General features: G+C 44.1%; 1 protein-coding gene across 2 annotated transcripts in view; it reads left to right on the top strand.

Moving 5' to 3' along the window:
* LOC134349092 (P2Y purinoceptor 8-like) overlaps positions 1-20434 on the top strand; it is a 61090-nt gene that overhangs the window by 20567 nt on the left and 20089 nt on the right. Inside the window, exon 1 of one of the 2 annotated variants that reach the window (XM_063052960.1) lies at positions 4069-4161. The exons of the other annotated variant lie outside the window; for it this stretch is intronic. The gene's annotated coding sequence lies outside the window, so the exon portion shown is untranslated. Of the gene's footprint in view, positions 1-4068; positions 4162-20434 lie in introns of those variants that run through there. 2 annotated transcript variants of the gene reach the window in all.

Genomic DNA, 20434 nt, shown 5'->3' with positions numbered 1-20434 from the left:
GTTTCTATCTTTCTGATATAAGACTTTGTAATGGACGTCTTACAGGATAAAAGATGAACTTTTGATCTCAGTCTCATTACTGCATTTTCTCTGTAATTGCAACCCTAAATTCTGTACTGTATTATTATTGTTTTCCCTTTAGTACCACCTCAGCGTAGTGTTTGATGGCTCTGGGCCTGTACTCACTGGTGTTTAGAAGAATGAGGAGTGATCTCATTGAAATCTATAGAATGCTGAAAGTCCTAGATAGAGTAGATGTTTCCTATAGTGGGAGATGTTTCCTCTCTTAGTGGGATCAGAGAGTACAGACTTGGAATAGAACCAAAATGAAGAGTATGTTCTTTAGCCAGAGCGTGGTGAATCTGCGGAATTCATTGCCACAGGCGGTTCTGGAGGCCTCGTCATTGGGTATATTTAGAACATAGAACATAGAAATCTACAGCGTTACAGGCCCTTCAGCCCACAGTGTTGCGCTGACCATACTTTGGAAACTGCCTAGAATTTCCTTACCGCATAGCCCTCTATTTTTCTAAGCTCCGTGTACCTATCTAAGAGTCTCTTAAAAGACCCTTTAGTATCCACCCTACCACTGTCGCTGGCAGTGCATTCCACACACCCACCACTCTCTGTGTGAAAAACTTACCCCTGACATCCCCTCTGTACCTACTTCAAAGCACCTTAAATCTATGCCCCCTTGTGTTAGCCATTTCAGCCCTGGGAAAAGGCCTCTGGCTATCCACACGATCAATGCCCCTAATCATCTTATACACCTCTATCAGGTCACCTCACATCCTCCATTGCTCCAAGGAGAAAAGGCCAAGTACACTCAACCTACTCTCATAAGGCACGTTCTCCAATCCAGGCAACATCCTTGTAAATCTCCTCTGCATCCACATCCTTCCCATAGTGAGGTGACTAGAATTGAACACAGTACTCCACGTGGGGTCTAACTAAGGCTTATATAGCTGTAACATACCTCACAGCTCTTGAACTCAATTGCATGGTTGATGAATGCCATCACACCATACACCTTTTTAACCACAAAGATTTAAACAGAGATTGAAATGTGCTTGATTAGTAAGGGCATCAAAGGTTACGGGAAGAAGGCAAAAGAATGGGGTTGAGAGGGATAAAAATTAAGTCATGACAGAATGGCAGAGCAGACTTGAACGGCCAAATGGTCTAATTCTGCTCCTATGATAAAGCTGAACTTGTGATCTCTCAATATACCTCATTGTGGCCCTTGCACTGCATTTCCTCTGTAACTGCAACACTTTATCATGCATTGTGTAATTATCTGATCTTTTGTACCACCTCGATGTACCTATCAATGAGTGAGGTGACCAATGGTGGGAGCATCTGTTTTTAAACGCTGTGTTTTATTCTCCCCAACGTTTAATACACATCAATATTCAAGGGGTTAGTTCTATATTACACAAAACTGGAAGGCTGGTACTAACACCAGGTCCCACTTGACTTCATAATGTATCCTCTAGTACTCAACATTAAAAATTAATTAAATCTTGTGTAGGTTGATGTAATGCCCATTATATCTTGAGTCAGGGCCAATGCAGTTGAAAGTGTTCAGTCTCATGCCATGTGATATCCACTTAAAAGTTCACAGTCAGGATGTTTCCATCAAACGATCTGCAGGTTATAGCATTTTCCTTCTAAAGAATGAACTCTGCCCTTCCTGTGTTATCAGTCCAGCTTAACCCATACTTCATACTGACAAGTAACACAATAAATGGCACCAAGAAAAAGAAAGCTGATATTACAATTTAAAAAGTGCTTTCAACTTATAAAGCACATGCAACTATTATAGGAAAGTGAGCCATCAATCTGTACATGATAAATGATGAACAAGATAATCACTGGACAATCTGTCTCACTGACATGACTTAAAGAATGCATATCATTTCATTTGGATTTAATAACTCTGTAATCAATGTTTCTGACAAATACAGTGCAACACTAAAGATATGCTGAGTTTTAAAAAATTCATTCATACAATATGAAAATTACTGATTTGCATTGAATTGAGAGGCCAAAGTATTTCCCAATCCTTCAGCTACTCAGTAGTTCAAGCAGCATCTGAGGGGGTAGAAACGGAGATAATGTTTCAGGTTCATGAAATTTCAACTGAAGATTCAGCTTAGCCAATATTTCTTGTTTTAGTATCTGATTTCTTTCATCAACAGTGCTTTCTTTTTGTGTTTTTCCTGTGTAGCATTTGAGAAACAACCTGCAGGAGGGCTTTGACCTGAAACATCAACAATTCATCCCCTCCACCACCACACAGTTGCTGCTCGACCTGCTGAGCTCCCCAGCAAATTGCTCCAGGTTTCAGCATCTGAGGTCTCTTTAGCTGAGGAAGACCTTGAGTCAACCGTCTAGAAATGGCTGAGATCTCAGCTTCCTATTTACATATCTCATAGTTTCACAGAGACATAGAGGCTTCCTAAGATATTGGCCAGGTCACACCCAGGGTATTGTGAGCAGTTTTGGGCCCCTTATGTGATAAAGGGATGTGCTGGCATCAGGGAGGGTCCAGAGGAGGTCTTACAAGAGTGATTCCAGGAATAAAATTGTTAGAGTATGAGGAGCATCGGATGGCTCAGTGCCTGTACTCGCTAAAGTTTAAAAGAATGAGGGCAATCTCATTGAAATCCATTGAATTTTGAAAGGCCTAGATAGAGTGGATGTGCAGAGGATATTTCCTATAGTGGGGGAGTCTAGGACCAGAAGGCACAGCCTCAGGATAAAAGGACATCTCTGTAGGCCAGACCTGAATAGGATCTTTAGGAATAGGAGGATGGTGAATCTGTGGAATTCATTGCCACAGATGGCTGTGGAGGCCAAGTCATTGGGTATATTTAAAGTGGAGGCTGATAGGTTCTTGTTTAGTAAGGGTGTCACAGGTTACGGGGAGAAGGCAGGATAATGGGGTTGTGAAGGATAATAAATCAGCCATGATGGAATTCAAGTTTATTGTCATTTCAGCCATATACATATATTCTGCTAAACGAAAAGCGTCCCTCCAGACCAAGGTGCATAACACAGTAGTATAACTCACACACAACATATAAAGTAATATTACCACAAGTAAATTAACTAATAATAAGGAGCATTTATGTCACAAGTTAACAAGGCAACAGGATAATCCCCGCCACTGGCGTTTCATACGTGGTGAGACCTAGGTGGTGGCAGAGAGTTCAGTAGTCGTACGGCCTGGGGGGAAGAAGGCTGTTTCCCATCCTAACAGTCCTTGCCTAATGCTACAGTACTCCTGCTTGATGGTAGGTGGTCAAAGAGATTGTTGGACGGATGGGAGGGACCATTGACAATGCTAAGGAATTGATGGGCTGAATGGCCTAATTTGCTCCTATGTGTTATGGTCTATGGTCATAGAAATTGACTGCATAGAAGACTGCTGCAGCTCATCTGGTCCAAAATAGACTTTTGTCTAATCCCATTTCTTTAGTATTGGTCCTTAATCCTGCATACGATAATCTCCAGATATCAGTATCTGCATTCTTTTGTGCTTCCTCTTAATTCTGCATGCCCTGGCTCTTCATATACTCAGAGAGGTGTACTTCAAATACAAGGATTTCTGTCTCCACCATCCTTTACAAGCAGTGAGCTCCAGACACCGTCATTTATGGGAAGCTTTCCTAAAAAAATCTTCTCTGTAATTCTTTTGCTATTATGCTGTGTTGGCACCAGAATGGGTGGCAATATTTGTGGCCTGCCCTCAGAACAATCTTAGGTTCCATTGGTTGTCAGTGCCTTTCACTGCACGGTTTGACGTACATGTGATGAACAAATACATCTAAATCTCAATAGTAACCTGAACTTTATTGTTGACCACTCTGCCAACAGAACTGGGCTCTTCCTCTTCACCCAGATGAGGCTTCTCTAGGTTAAATTTCCCTCTCTGTCTCTTATGTTTCAACATGCTTCCAGAGTCTGTCCTCATGCCAGTTAATCACATTCCTTGGCAATGTCTGCTTAACTCTCCTCCGCATGTTCACTGACGTTGCTTATTCCTTCCCCTAATGTGGTGACTAGAGCTGTAGTTGGAAATCTTTTTGTGGCCTGGCTGACGTATTGTCAGAGTGTTACTCGTTAACATGGACTAGACGTTGGTTTATCACTGTGGTGAGCTATAAATTTCATTTGTCTTCTGTCACACGCAATACTGAGACGTGTCTCCTCAGAGCAATAAGCCGTGGCTGCTTTCTGGTGAGCCTTCAAGAAGAAATGCTGGAAATACTGAGCAGGTCGGCTGTAAACAAGGTTATATGATTATTGTGTGAATGGAGGTAGTTATAAAGTCATAGAACCACAAAGCACGAAATGGTCTTCTCAGACCAACAGGTCTATAAAGACTGAGATGCTGCATTTGACCCATATCCCTGTAAAGTTTCTGATTTTTACTCTAAATTATTCCTATCCATATCAGAATCAGGTTTGCTATCACCAGCATATGTCGTGAAATTTGATAATTTTGCGTCAGCAGTACAATACAATACATGATAATAGAGAGAAATATACTGTGATTTACAATAAGTATATATACACGTTAAATGGTTAAATTAACTAAGTAGCAGAAAAAAAAGAAATAAAAAAAAGTAGTGAGGTAGTGTACGCAGGTTCAATGTCCATTCAGAAATTGGATGGCAGAGGGGATGAAGCTGTTCCTGAGTCATTGAGAGTGTGCCTTCAGGCTTCTATACCTCCTTCCTGATGGTAGCAATTAAAAGCGGGCACATCCTGGGTGATGGGGGTCCTTAATGATGGATGCCCTCTTTTTGAGGTACCGCTCCTTGAAGGTGTCCTGGAGGCTAGTGCCCATGATGGAGCCGACTAATTTTACAACTCTGCATTTTTTTTTGATCCTGTGCAGTACCTATCAAAGTACTGTTTGAATGTTGTTAATGCACTCGTCTCAACCACTTCCTCTAGTAGCTCATATAATGACCACCCTCTGGGTGAAAAAGTTTCCCCTCCCAGTTCCTATTAATTCTCTCCCCCTTACCTTAATTCTGTGACCCTCTCTATGCCCCCCTGTAATTTTATACTCCCCTATAACATCACCTGTCATTCTAATCTCCAGTGAGAACAGTCTGAACCTGTTCAATCTCTCTCTATCGCTCAGTCCTTCAAGAGTATGTGAGAACATAGATAAAGGAATGTGGGGGTTGTGAAAGGCTGAGTAAGAGGACAGGCTTCAGCAGGTCTGGCTGTACATGTTCTCCACTTCCAGAGAGAAATAACAGAACATACAACACTACGGCACAGTACAGGCCCTTTGGCCCGCAATGTTGTGCTGACCCTTTAATCTATTAACCCAATCTAACCCGTCCCTCATAGCTCTCCATTTTCTCTCATCCATGTTCCTATCTAAGAGTCTCTGAAATGTCCCCAGTGTATCTGCCTCTTATCGCCAGCCCTGGCAGGGCATTTTAAAATGACGCCCTCCCGCCCCCACCACCATATTAACCATTTCTGCCCTGGGAAAAAGTCTCTGCCTATCCACTCAAGCATGTTTCTCATTATCTTGTACACTTCTAACAAGTCGCCTGTCACCCTGCTTCACCCCAAAGAGAAAAGCCTGAGCTTGCTCAAGCTATCTTCTTGTTCAGGCAGCATCCTGATAAGTCTTCTTGGCATCTTCTCTGGAGGTTCCATATCCTTCCTGTGGAGAAAAGGAAGGAAATTAAAAACAAGCTGAACCAATATTGCAAATGGATGACTCACACATACAGCCCACGAAATGCTGTAGGATTTAGTATGAGTCCAAAAGACCGCAGAAAAGTGGCCATACAGAAGGCGAGGCCTTGTTCCTCAGGCTTGCTGTCCTCACTGTGTCAGTACAGAAGACCCTGGACTGCGAGGTGGGAATGGGAATGCGACTGGAAATTAAAATGGCAGCAACAGAAAGCTTAATATCAGCCCTGGAAAGAGACACACGATTTCCACGAGGCGATCATCCAATCTGGGTTTGGTTTCTCCAACAGAGGGGAGACACCACATTGTGAATTCCAAATGCAGTACTAAGATTAGAATGGCCTTAGATAAGCCTTACTTGTCATGTGTACATCAAACCATTCAGTGAAGTACATTGTTCGGGTCGTCAACTAACACAGACCCAGGATATGCTGGGGGCAGCCCGCAAGTGAAACCATGCCAGCAGCGCCCGCGTAACATGCTGACAACTTACTAACCCATAGGTCTCTGGAATGTGGCCGGAAGCCCACATAGTCAAGGTGAGAAGGTACCTTGGCAGGAATTGAACTCTGATTGCTGGCATTATAAAGCATTATGCTAGCCGCTACACTACCATGCTACTCACTATCTGATCCCATTCTCTCATTGACCAGGTAATTTTGATTTCAGTTTGCCTCTTTGGTAACCCCAGTTCTACCCTATCAGAGACATTCCCCTCCCCGGCCTTCTCTGCAGCTGAACAACCTTCTTTACGCACTTTGTGATGCGTTTGCAAGTAAATTTTCCTGTTATACCTATGCATTCAGGTAGTTATGCATATGACAAAAAACTTGACCTTGACTTAGTTTCTGTTCTGACGAAAGGTTTCCAACCTGAAATATTGAATCAGTTTCCCTTCCACAGATCAGGCTGGCCTGCTGAGTATTTACAGAAATCTCTATTTTCTTTTAATTCTGATTCAGATTCAAATTCATTTACCCTGAGTGTATGCTTGTGTCTTCTGCTGCTGTAGCCTATCCGCTTCTAGGTTTGACATGTGTGTTCAGAGATGTTCACTTGCACTCCACTGTTGCAACGTGAGGATATTTGAGTTGCTGTCGCCTTCCTGTCAGCTTGAGACAGTCTGGCCATTCTCCCCAGATCTCTCTCATTAACAAGGTGTTTTCACCCACAGATCCGCCACTCACTGAATGATTTTTTTTTGTTTTTCACACCATATTCTCTGTAAACTCTGGAGAGTCTTATACATGAAAATCCCAGGAGATCAGCGGTTTCTGAGATACTCAAACTACCCCACCTGACATCAAATGTTCAAAGGTTAATTTTAGTATTAAAGTATGTATGCAGAATACAACTCTGAGATGTGAAGTTATCCACTTTGGTGGCAAAAACAGGAAAACAATTTATTATCTGAATGGTGGCCGATTAGGAAAAGGGGAGGTGCAACGAGACCTGGGTGTCATTGTACACCAGTCATTGAAAGCAGGCATGCAGGTACAGCAGGCGGTGAAAAAGGCGAATGGTATGCTGGCATTTATAGCAAGAGGATTCAAGTACAGGAGCAGGGAGGTACTATTGCAGTTGTACAAGGCCTTGGTGAGACCACACCTGGAGTATTGTGTGCAGTTTTGGTCCCCTAATCTGAGGCAAGACATCCTTGCCATAGAGCGAGTACAAAGAAGGTTCACCAGATTGATTCCTGGGATGGCAGGACTTTCATATGATGAAAGACTGGATGAACTAGGCTTATACTCATTGGAATTTAGAAGATTGAGGGGGAATCTGATTGAAATGTATAAAATACTAAAGGGATTGGACAGGCTAGATGCAGGAAGATTGTTCCCGATGTTGGGGAAGTCCAGAACGAGGGGTCACAGTTTGAGGATAAAGGGGAAGCCTTTTAGGACCGAGATTAGGAAAAACTTCTTCACACAGAGAGTGGTGAATCTGTGGAATTCTCTGCCACAGGAAACAGTTGAGGCCAGTTCATTGGCTATATTTAAGAGGGAGTTAGATATGGCCCTTGTGGCTAAAGGGATCAGCGGGTATGGGGGGGAAGGCTGGTACAGGGTTCTGAGTTGGATAATCAGCCATGATCATACTGAATGGCGGTGCAGGCTTGAAGGGCCGAATGGCCTACTCCTGCACCTATTTTCTATGTTTCTATGTTTCTATGTTTCTATGTTTCTCCAGATAGCCAGGAAATACAGAAAAGCCATAGTAGTCATTGACAGAAAAGACACTAACAGTCTTCCCCTGGTCAAAGTCACTTAGATCACATTTCTTCCCTATTCTGATATTTGATCTGAACAACAGCTGAATCTTTGGACCATGTCTGCATGTCTGCATTGAGTTGCTGCCACATGATTGGCTGTTTTGCATTAATGAGCAGGTGTATGGGTGTACATAATAAAGTGACCATTGAGTGTATTTACCACATTAACAACATAGAGTGAAATGTATGATGTACATTAACGACCACCACAACCTCAGGATGTGAGGGGGCAGCCTTCGTGTGTCACCACACATTTCGGTGCCAATATAAATGCAAAGTCCAAAGTTCAAAGTACAATGTAAAAGTTATTATCAGAGTACATACATATCACCACATACAACCCTGAGATTTTTTTTTGTGCGCATACTTAGCAAATCTATAGAACAGTAACTGTAAACAGGATCAATAGACAACAAACTGTGCAAATATAAACCAAAAGCAATATATAATAAGCATGAAATAACAAGATAAAAGAGTCCTTAAATGAGTGCAGTTATTTCATTTTGTTAGGAGCCTGATGGTTGAGGGGTAGTAACTATTCTTGAAACCGGTGGTGCGAATCCTGAAGCACTTGTACCTTCTACCTGATGGTAACAGCGAGAAGGTACAAATACTCCCCTCCCTCCTCCAGCTTTTAAATCTACTCCTCAGTAATTTTCCTCCTGTCCTGCCAAAGGGTTTTGGCCCGAAACATTGACAGTTTACTCTTTTCCTAGATGCTGCCTGACCTTCTGAGTTCCTCCAGCATTTTGTGTGTGTTGCTCGGATTTCCAGCTTCTGCAGATTTTATCTTGTTTGACGTATGAATCTATTGCTGGTTTTCAAAGGGTATAACTGGTCATTGGAAAAATAATCGAATGAAATGGAGAGCAGGAATGGTATCATTGTACCTCTGCAGTTTACATTCTATATTTAATAATGGTCATTAAAATTAATAATTCACTTGCTAATGTCTTAACAGGAATTAAGTCAGATTGACAATTTAGTCAGGAAACAATGTGAATGGTCCGTGGCCTTGAGAGTGTAAAAACCCTGAAGATAATAGATCAATAAATGATATGTCAATCATTCTGATGTTGTGTGAGGGGGAACAGGGATGGAAGTTTACACAACATTGTAATTTCCTTAATTTAAAGAAATCCATAAATTTAAAAAAAGGTCAGGAGGCATCTATGAAAAGAGAAAAAACGTCTATGATTCAAGTCAAAGAAACTTTATGGTTTGATGGTTGCTTGAGGGTTAATTTAAAGTGTTTAGTGCAACATGGGACAATTCTGCCCCAACGTCACTTTTAAAAAAAAAAAATTTAAATCCCTTTCAATAATGATAGATGTCAAAAGCCACCACAGGACATTCTGAGATGGAGCCATAGTGGGACACAGTCTGAGGCCTAGTCATCAGTTGAGTCTGTTCTGCCTTGCTGGATTTCCTTGGATAAAGTCAGGATAGGAAAAATGAATGGCAAGGCTCAGCACATATTTGGCATATCAGATGAAGAAGGGAACATTTTCTGCATGGAAGGTCCTTAAACCATGCATAAAATAGTTTGCATGATAATTTCCCCCTTCATCCTTCCCACTTCCCCCTTTCTTCCCTCCTCTTTTTCCCCCTTTTTCCTCCCTTGCCCTTCTTTCCCCTTCTTCCCTCCTCCTCTTTCCCCTATTCTTCCACCCCGTTCATCTTTCTTTCCCCCTCCTTATTCCCTATCCTTCCTTCCCTTCCCCTAGTTTTCCCTCTGTGCCCCACTTCTTCCCCTTCTCCTCTTTCCCTATTCTTTCCCCTATTCTCCCATCCTTCCCCCCCCACCATTCTTCCTTCCCCTTGTTCCCCACTCCTCCCCCCAGGACTAATGATGTATTGCTTCTAGTTTTGCTGCAGATGCCCAATGAGGCTAATAGGAGAACCCCAACTCTTTCATCGGTTGGTCACAAGGTAGATTTCCGTGTGGAACGGTGAATCGTTCATGAGCTCTTCCACTTTTACTGCTTAACCCAATGTTTGTGTTCTGCTGACAAATGGCCTCATAGTTCTCCAAACCTTCTCCTGGATGTTCTGTTTCCACACTGAACAATCGTGGCGTAGAGTTTCTCTGGAGTCTGTCATAACTGCTCCATCTGCCAAAAGCAGAACATCCCGGTGGCCAAACATTTTAATTCTGATTCCCATTCCCGTTCCGACATGTCGGCCTATGGCCTCCTCTTGTGCCATGACGAGGCCACCCTCAGGGTCAAGGAACAACAAAAAAATTCGCTGTCCCTACCCTCTTCTTCTATTCCCCACTCTGACTCGTTACCTCTTCTCACCTTCCTATCACCTCCTAGATCCCCTCCTCTTTCCTCTTCTCCTACAGTCCACTCACCTCACCTATCAGATTTCTTCCCCTCCAGGTTTTCAGTCCACACCTTGATGTCATGGCAAATTTCAAAGAACGATGCACAATTGGCTATCCCTGGTTCCAGTAATGGTGAGTTCTGTTTACGAGAAGCGATTTAGTAGACTGGGACTATTGTTTAGAAGATCGTGAGGCAATCTCATCTAAGCTTACCAAATTCTCACAAGACATGACAGGGTGGCTGCAAGCAGGATGCATTTTCTGGCTGAGGTGTGTAGAGCCACGCCGTGGGAAGCTGAGGGGTGGGTATGTCAGGAGTGATATATTTCAGGATAAGAAGCGGGCTGGTTGACATGGAAATCATATAGAGCTAAGTGACAGTGAAGGTAGAATGTGGGAAATCCCTCATGCCCTCTGCAGGGATCCCCAATCTGGGGTTCACAGACCCCTTGCTTAATGGCATTGGTCTTTGACATAAAAAGAGTTGGGAAGCCCTGCTCTAGGCTATCTTTAAAATGGTGGTGTCGTAGAGACAACAGGGAACAGTGGTGTTGCAGTTAGCGTGATGATTTGCAGCATCAGCGATCGAGATCAGGGATTAATTCCCGCCACTGTCTGTAAGGAGTTCATACATTCTCCCCATAACTGCATGGGTTTCCTTCCACATCGGATGTACGACAACTCTGGCAGGGTTTGCAAAATATTACTTCCTACAAAGCAAAACCCAATAGCATGAATGGCAGTGATGCTTCACTAGCAGATGAACTCAAGGCTTTCTATGCCCACTTTGAAAGAGAGAATACAACTACAGCTGTGAAGATCCCTGCTGCACCTGAGGACCCTGTGATTTCTGCCTCAGTTGCCAATGTTAGGCTGTCTTTAAAGAGGGTGAACCCTCGCAAGGCAGAAGGTCCAGATGGAGTACCTGGTAAGGCTCTGAAAACCTGTGCCAACCAACAGGAGGGAGTATTCAAGGACATTTTCAACCTGTCACTGCTACGGGTGGAAGTTCCCACTTGCTTCAAAAAGGCAACAATTATACCAGTGCCTAAGAAGAATAATGTGAGCTGCCTTAACAACAATCACCCAGTAGCACTCACATCAACAGTGACGAAATGCTTTGAGAGGTTGGTCATGACCAGACTGAACTTCTACCTCAGAAAGGACCTGGACCCATTGTAATTTGCCTATCGCCACAATAGGTCAATGGCAGACGCAATCTCAATGGCTCTCCACACCGCCTTAGACACCTGGACAACACAAAACACTTATGTCAGGATGCTGTTCATCGACTATAGCTCAGCATTTAATGCCATCATTCCCACAATTCTGATTGAGAAGTTACAGAACCCGAGCCTCTGTACCTCCCTCTGCAATTGGATCCTTGACTTCCTAATGGGAAGACTAGAATCTGTGCGGATTGGTGATAACATCTACTCCTCGCTGACAATCAACACTGGTGCACCTCAGGGGTGTGTGCTTAGCCCACTGCCCTACTCTCTCAATACCCATGACTGTATTTGTAAATACCATCTACAAAATTTGCTGATGATACAACCATTGTTGGCAGAATCTCCGATGGAGATGAGAAGGCGTACAGGAGCGAGATATGCCAACTAGTGGAGTGGTGTCGCAGCAATAACCTTGCACAGTAAGACAAAAGAGCTGATTGTGGACTTTAGGAAGGGTAAGACAAAGGAACACATACCAATCCTCATAGAGGGATCAGAAGTGGAGAGAGTGAGCAGCTTCAAGTTCCTGGGTGTCAAGATATCTGAAGATCTAACCTGGTCCCAACATATCGATGCAGTTATAAAGAAGGCAAGACAGAGACTATACTTCATTAGGAGTTTGAAGAGATTTGGTATGTCAACAAGTACATTCAAAAACTTCTATAGATGTACTGTGGAGAGCATTCTGACAGGCTTCATCACTGTCTGGTATGGGGGGGGAGCGGTGGAATGCTACTGCACAGGACCGAAAGAAGCTGCAGAAGGTTGTAAATTTAGTCGGCTCCATCTTGGGTACTATCCTACAAAGTACCCAGGACATCTTCAAAGAGCAATGTCTCAGAAAGGTAGCGTCCATTATTAAGGACCTCCAGCACCCAGGGCATGCCCTTTTCTCACTGTTACCATCAGGCAGAAGGTACAGAAGCCTGAAGGTACACACTCAGCGATTCAGGAACAGCTTCTTCCCCTCTGCCATCCAATTCCTAAATGAACATTGAACCCATGAACACTATCTCACTTTTGTAATACATATTATTTCAGTTTTTTGCATGATTTTTAATCTATTCAATATATGTATAATTACAATTTATTTATTTTCTTTCTATATTATGTATTGTATTGACCTGCTGCTGGTATGTTAGCAAGTTTCACGACACCTGCCGGTGATAATAATTCTGATTCTGATTCTGATTCTGACATCTTAAAAAGACACATGGGTGAAATTTTGGGCATGCTATATTGGCAGTGAAAGTGCGGTGACACTTGCTCAGCATAATCCTCGGACTGTGTTTGTTCCAAATGACACATTTCACCATACGTTTTGACGTACATGTGACAAATAATGCCAGTTTTAAGAGAGGAAATGGACAAATAGTGAAATATTATAAATTTTAAAATGGTTTTTCTCCCCTACGTTTTGTTTAGGTACTGGTGTCACTATGCTGACACATTTCACGCTAAGGATGATGGTTAGTGAGTTGTGGGCATGCTCTGTAGCACCAGGAGCATGGTTGCCCAGCACAGTCCTCGCTAATTTGATTTGACGCAAATGGCACTCTGCACTGTATGTTTCAACGTATATGCGCCAAATAAATAAAGCTGATCTAATCTGTACACACGATAAAAAGAATCGCTGAGTAAGGAGCAGAGATGAATATAGAATCCAGATTCTAGATTTGTTTTCTTCCTGTTTTGTTGGCCTCTCTGAGAAGATGATTATCTTATTGAAAGCAGGGTAGATGGAAAGATGCTTTGGACATGGTGACTGGCCATGCAGCACCTACTCCTTGTCTCCCAGAGGCATTGGCAGATGCCTGTTATGTTTCAGGCCAAGCAATGTAACTTAAAATAGATGGAGTTAAGTGCTTTTATCGTATTCTACGAGTGTTTTTTTCTTGTTTTTAGTAACCTCACAAACAGTTGTCATGGGTTACTCCTGCACTTACCGAGGTTCTTTCCTCACATATGCTAAAGCCATCTCTCACCTCCCTTGACCCTTTCGCCACCTCTTTGTTGTTCCTCCAGCATCCAGACATGAGTGATTACATTTTTACTTCAATTAAGCATCGGAGGGATTGCTGCTAACTCTGCGATCTCCATCTCAAGCCATTTCCTGGGCATCAGTCGTTGGCAACTCTGAAACAAACATAAAGCCAGCACCACGGAAGGGTACTTGAGCTGGAAAAGTTAAGTCTATGGGCAGCAGCAATGAAGATCATTGCCACATCCTGCAGCAGGATGCAGAACACATTCTGTGGCTTTTTACTCACCATCAGATTCATCTTCAAAGGTGAAGCCTCAAAGAGGCAGCATCTGTCATTAAGGACCCCCACCGCCAAGGACAGCCTAGGAAAAATCCTAAGAACTTTCTCCAGGGGCACAATTGAGAGTATCCTGACTGGTTGTACCACTGCCTGGTATGAGAACTGTACTTCCCTCAATCGCAGGATTCTGCAGAGGGTGGTGCGAACAGATGTGAATTTCCCACTGCTGAGGACATTTACAGAGACAGGTGTGTAAAAAGGGCCCCGAAGTATCATTGGGGACCCGAGTCACCCCAACCACAAATTGTTCCAGCTGCTACCATCCAGGAAACGGTACCACAGCATAAAAACCAGGACTAACAGGCTCCGGGACAGCTTCTTCCACAAGAGGACACAGGTTTAAGGTGTTGGGGAGCAGGTACAGAGGAGATGTCAGGGGTAGGTTTTCACTCAGAGAGTGGTGAGTGTGTGGAATGGGCTGCCGGCAATGGTGGTGGAGGTGGATACGATAGGGTCTTTTAAGAGACTTTTAGATAGGTACATGGAGCTTAGTAAAATAGAGGGTTATAGGTAAGCCTAGTAATTTCTAAGGTAGGGACATGTTCGGCACAGCTCTGTGGGCGGAAGGGCCTTTATTGTGCTGTAGGTTTTCCATGTTTCTATGTTTTTTCCACTAGGCCATCAGACTGATTAATTCACCCTGATACAATCGTATTTCTATGCTATATTGACTTCCTGTTGTACATACTATTTATTACAAGTTACTATAAATTGCACATTGCACATTTAGACGGAGAAGTAATGTAAAGATTGTTACTCCTCATTATGTGAAGGATGTAGGTAATAAAGTCAATTCAATTCTTCCCATTGCTACTATCAGGTAGCAGGTACAGGAGCCGAAGACACTCACATAGCATTATAGGAACAGGTTCTTCCCCTCCACCATCAGATTTCTGAAAGGCTCATCAACACTACCTCACTATCTTTGCTCTCTTTTTGCACTAGTTATTTAATTTATGCATTAATAATTAAATAGTGGAGTTTGGTGTGTAACGCTGTGCCCCCTGCTAGCATGGGGGCCCAGTGTTACACACCAAACTCCGCAGGTTCTTTGTCTGCTGCTGGGAACAAGGTAAACTACAACCGGATCTCCGTGATGCAGTCATCATCGCCTTGTATAAGAACAAGGGGGAAAAGTCCGATGGCCCCAACTACCGGGGGATAACTCTTCTCTCTATCACAGGAAAAATCCTGGCCAAGTACTCCTGGACAGACTGGTGCCCATCATTGCAGAAGAACACCTCCCAGAGAGCCAGTGTGGCTTCAGAGCCAACAGGAGCACCACCGACATGGTATTTGTTCTCGGGCAGCTCCAAGAGAAATGTAGGGAACGGAACAAGGGATTGTACGTGACGTTTGTCGACCTTACCAAAGCTTTCGACACTGAGCAGGGAAGGCGTGTGGCAAATTGTGGAACGACTGGGATGCCCCCCATAGTTCCTCAGCATGGTCATTCAGCTACATGAAGATCAGAGTGGCCAAGTCAGACACAACAACGACCTCTCAGAACCCTTTCCAATAGGCAACGGAGTAAAGCAAGGCTGCGTCCTCGCGCCAACTCTCTTCACCATCTTCTTCAGCATGATGCTCGAAAGGGCCACAGAAGACCTAGATGACGAGGACGCTGTCTACATCTGATACTGCACCGACGGCAGCCTGTTCAACCTGAGGCGACTACAGCCCCACACCAAGACATTGGAGCGATTCATCCGAGAGCTACTCCTCACCAATGATGCTGCCCTTGTTGCCCACACAGAGACAGCCCTGCAGTGTATAACATCCTGCTTCGCAGAGGCTGCCGAGCTCTTTGGACTGGAAGTCAGCTTGAAGAAGACAGAAGTTCTCTATCAGCCTGCACCTCAGGAAGATTACCACCCTCCCCGCATCACCATCGGTGAGGTAGAGCTGAAGACAGTCCACCAGTTCAGCTACCTGGGGTGCACCATCTCGTCAGATGCCAAGATCGCCAAAGAGATTGACAACAGACTGGCAAAAGCAACCAGCTCATTCGGCAGGCTGTACAAAAGAGTCTGGAACAACAAGCATTTGAAGAAAGGCACAAAGATCAGCGTGTACAGAGTCGTTGTACTGACCACCCTCCTGTACGGCTCCGAGACGTGGGTCACCTACCGTCACCACCTACGACTCCTTGAGCGTTTCCACCAGCGCTGCCTCCGCACCATCCTCAACATCCACTGGAGTGACTTCGTCACCAACATCGAAGTCCTCGAACAGGTGGAGGTCACCAGCTTCGAGGCCATGCTGTTGAAGATGCAGCTGCGCTGGGCAGGGCACGTCTCCAGGATGGAGGATCATCGCTTGCCCAAGATTGTGCTGTATGGCGAACTCTCCACTGGCCACCGTGATAGAGGGGCACGGAAGAGGATGTACAAGGACTCTCTGAAGAAATCCCTTGGTGCCTGTCACATTGACCATCGCCAGTGGTCTAATCTAGCCTCCGATCACGAGGCCTGGCGACACACCATTCACCAGTCCGTCTCCTCCTTCGAGACCGCACGCAAGGCTGGCATTGAGGACAGAAGGAGAAGGAGGAAGAACCGTGACACAGCAGCACCAAACCCAGAACAGAATTTCGCTTGCAGCCACTGTGGCCGGACCTGCCTGTCCTGTATTGGCCTCGTCAGCCACCAGCGAGCCCGCAGCAGACGTGGGCAGCCCCCTTCCTAAGTCTTAATTCGCGAAGCCAAGCCATGATGATGAATAATTAAATATACTAAAATTTCTAATTGCAATTTATAGTGTATTTTTTTGCATTGTATTGTACTGCTGCTGCAAAACAACACATTTCATGATGACATTTTCAATGCATCAGGCCTGAATTTCAGGGAAACGTTTTATTTTCCTTTTGCAGAATGAAGCAGAAATGATGAAACTCCTCATATGTTCAGTTCATGAAGAGTTTCGGTTGTGAGGATGTGAAATTTCTGTCTCAAGATCAGACCACTGCCAGGAAAGCCCAGCAAGGGCTGACTGAGAAAATTTGTTAAATTCAAATGCTGGAATCAGAATCAGTTTTACTATCACAAGCATACATCATGCAATTTGTTAACTTTAGAAACATAGAAACATAGAAAACCTACAGCACAATACAGGCCCTTCGGCCCACAAAGTTGTGCCGAACCTGTCCCTACCTTAGAAATTACTAGGCTTACTTATATCCCTCTATTTTTCTAAGCTCCATGTACCTATCCAAAAGTCTCTTAAAAGACCCTGTCATATCCACCTCCACCACTGTTGCTGGCAGCCCATTCCACACATTCACTACTCTCTGAGTAAAAAACTTACCCCTGACATCTCCTCTGTACCTACTCCCCAGCACCTTAAAACTGTGTCCTCTTGTGGCAACCGTTTTAGTCCCGGGAAAAAGCCTCTGACTATCCACATGATCAATGCCTCTCATCATCATAAACACCTCTATCAAGTCACCTCTCATCCTCCATCGCTCCAAGGAGAAAAGGCTGAGTTCACTCAACCTATTCTCATAAGGCATGCTCCCAATCCAGGCAACATCCTTGTAAATCTCCTCTGCACCCTTTCTATGACTTCCACATCCTTCCTGTAGTGAGGTGACCAGAATTGAGCACAGTACTCCAAGTGGGGTCTGACCAGGGTCCTATATAGCTGCAACACTACCTCTCAGCTCCTAAACTCAATCCCATGATTGATGAAGGCCAATGCACCGTATGCCTTCTTAACCACAGAGTCAACCTGCATAGCAGCTTTGAGTGTCCTATGGACTCGGACCCCAAGATCCCTCTGATCCTCCACACTGCCAAGAGTCTTACCACTAATACTATATTCTGTCATCATATTTGACCTACCAAAATGAACCACTTCACACTTATCTGGGTTGAACTCCATCTGCCACTTCTCAGCCCAGTTTTGCATCCTATCAATGTCCCGCTGTAACCTCTGATAGCCCTCCACACTATCCACAACACCTCCAACCTTTGTGTCATCAGCAAACTTCCTAACCCATCCCTCCATTTCCTCATCCAGGTCATTTGTAAAAATCACGGAGAGTAAGGGTCCCAGAACAGATCCCTGAAGCACTCCACTGGTAACTGACCTCCATGCAGAATATGACCTGTCTACAACCATTCTTTGCCTTCTGTGGGCAAGCCAGTTCTCGATCCACAAAGCAATGTCCCCTTGGATCCCATGCCTCCTTTATGGCAACAGTACAATGAAATACATGAAAAATAAATCTATAACTGTGAGGAAACAACAAGCAGGATTGAGAAAGGAGAGTCAGTGGATGTTCTTTAGGCCCTTTTCCTTTTTTGTTATTTTGAAACTGTAAGAAATGGAAATAAAAAAGTGATCTTGCTTAAAATATTAAAGAAATCTGTCATCTTTAACTTTATGCCTTTTGGAAATCAGGTCATCTTTTACTCGCTTAGCTATTCACAGTAACAGAAACTTTGACCAGGGGTGTCCAAACTTTTGCATGCCACTGTATCTTTATATAATCTGCAAACTTGACCACAAAGTCATCAATTCCCTCATCCAGATTATTGACGCATAATGTGAAAGGAAGTGTTCCCAGCACTAACTGCTGCGGAACACCACTAGTCACCGGCAGCCAATGAGTAAAGTCCCCTTTATTCCCACGTTTTTTCCTCCTACCATCCAGGCAATCTTCTAAACATGCTAGTATCTTTCCTGTAATACTATGGGCTCATAGCTTGTTAAGCAGTCTCATGTCTGGCTCTTTGTCAAAGGCCTTCTGAAAATCCAACTAAGGAACATCCTCTGACTCTCCTTTGTCAATCTTGCCTGTTATTTTTTTTTAGATTAGATTATGAGCACACGCAGTCCTCTTTTATTGTCATTTAATAATGCATGCATTAAGAAATGATACAATATTCCTCCGGTGTGATATCACAAAAACACAGGACAGACCAAGACTGAAAAACTAACAAAACTACATAGTTATAACATATAGTTAAAATAGTGCAACAATACCATAACTTGATGAAGAACAGGCCATGGCACAGTAAAAAAAGTCCAAAATCTCTTGAAAGTCCCACATCTCACGCAGACGGGAGAAGGAAGAAAACTCTCCCAGCCATGCCCGACCACAGTCCAACTCTGAGTCGTCCGAAAACTTCGAGCTCTGATCAGCCCTCCAACACCGAGTACCGAGCACCATCTCTATCCGAACGCTTCGACCTCAGCCTCAGTCGCCAGCAGCAGGCAAAGCCGGGGATTTTGGGGCCTTCCCTCTGGAGATTCTCGATCGCACAGTAACAGCGGCAGCGAACCAGTCATTTCAGAAATTTCTCCAGATGTTCCTCTGTGCCTTCTCACGTCTGTCTCCATCAAATCAGAATTGTCCACGGCCCCTATTTAACAGATACAATATCATTTCACCGGAGACCTGTGCGCACTGCGCCTCGCTGCCATCTTCTCCTCCCGCCGTCTTCACAGTTATAGAAAGGCCAGCTGCTATTTTATTATTCAACTTTTTGGCAAGCACATTGTCTTTTTATTTTGCCCTCTGGTCTTGTTTTAGTGCATTATATCCCCCTCTCTCTCCACAGCCATATTTAATTCACACATAATTTCATTTCTGTGTTGGTATGGAGGGCATGGTAATGTAACGATTACTGCAATCACTTTACAATGCCAGTCATTAGGCTTCGATTCCCGCTGTTATCTGTAAGGAGTTTCTTTGTTCTCCCCAAAACTGTAAGGGTTTCTGCTGGATGCGCTGGATTCCTCCCACATTCCAAAGATGTACGGGTCAGAGTTAGTAAGTTGTGGGCACGCTATGTTGGAGCCAGAAGCATGGCTATACTTGTGGGCTGCCCCCAGCACATCCTTACTGATCTGAATGAATGTAAATGATGCATTTGATGTACATGCGACAAATAAAAATTGTCTAATCTTCTGAGCCTGTGATGCTGCTGCAAACAAGTTTTTCATTTTACTTGCTCCTCACCGTACATGTGCCAATGATAATAAACTCGACTTCAGCTTGGCTTAATATCCGTAATTAACTAATCAATAATCACCTCACAATGGCTGAAGTTCTCTGGTAATTATGTGTGATATAGGAAACAGAACATGGTTGGGGATCAGGTTTTGGATAAAGTTTTAATTTGTGAAGCATAAGAGCACAGCGTTACGATGTATAAGGCATCCGTTAGTCTTGCAAGACCATGGATCTGTACCTGGAAAGTCTTCACTCTCCAGGGTGCAGGCCTGGGCAAGGTTGTATATCTCCCCTCTCCACGACACCGATGTTGTCCAAGGGAAGGGCATTAGGACCCATACAGCTTGGCACCAGTGTCGTCGCAGAGCAATGTGTGATTAAGTGCCTTGCTCAAAGACACAACACGTTCCCTCGGCTGGGGCTCGAACTCACGACCTTCAGGTCGCTAGTCCAATGCCTTAACCATTTGGCCACATGCCACGATGTAGAGTAACACATGCAAAATGTTGGAGGGCGCAATGGTAGCGTAGCTGTTAGCGCGATGCTATTACAGCTCAGGGCATCAGAGTTTGGAGT

Source organism: Mobula hypostoma, chromosome 7, assembly GCF_963921235.1.
Source record: "Mobula hypostoma chromosome 7, sMobHyp1.1, whole genome shotgun sequence".
Taxonomy (NCBI): Eukaryota; Metazoa; Chordata; class Chondrichthyes; order Myliobatiformes; family Myliobatidae; genus Mobula; species Mobula hypostoma.
The sequence above is the reverse complement of the archived record's forward strand: the minus strand, read 5'-3'. Positions and strand labels throughout refer to the sequence as shown.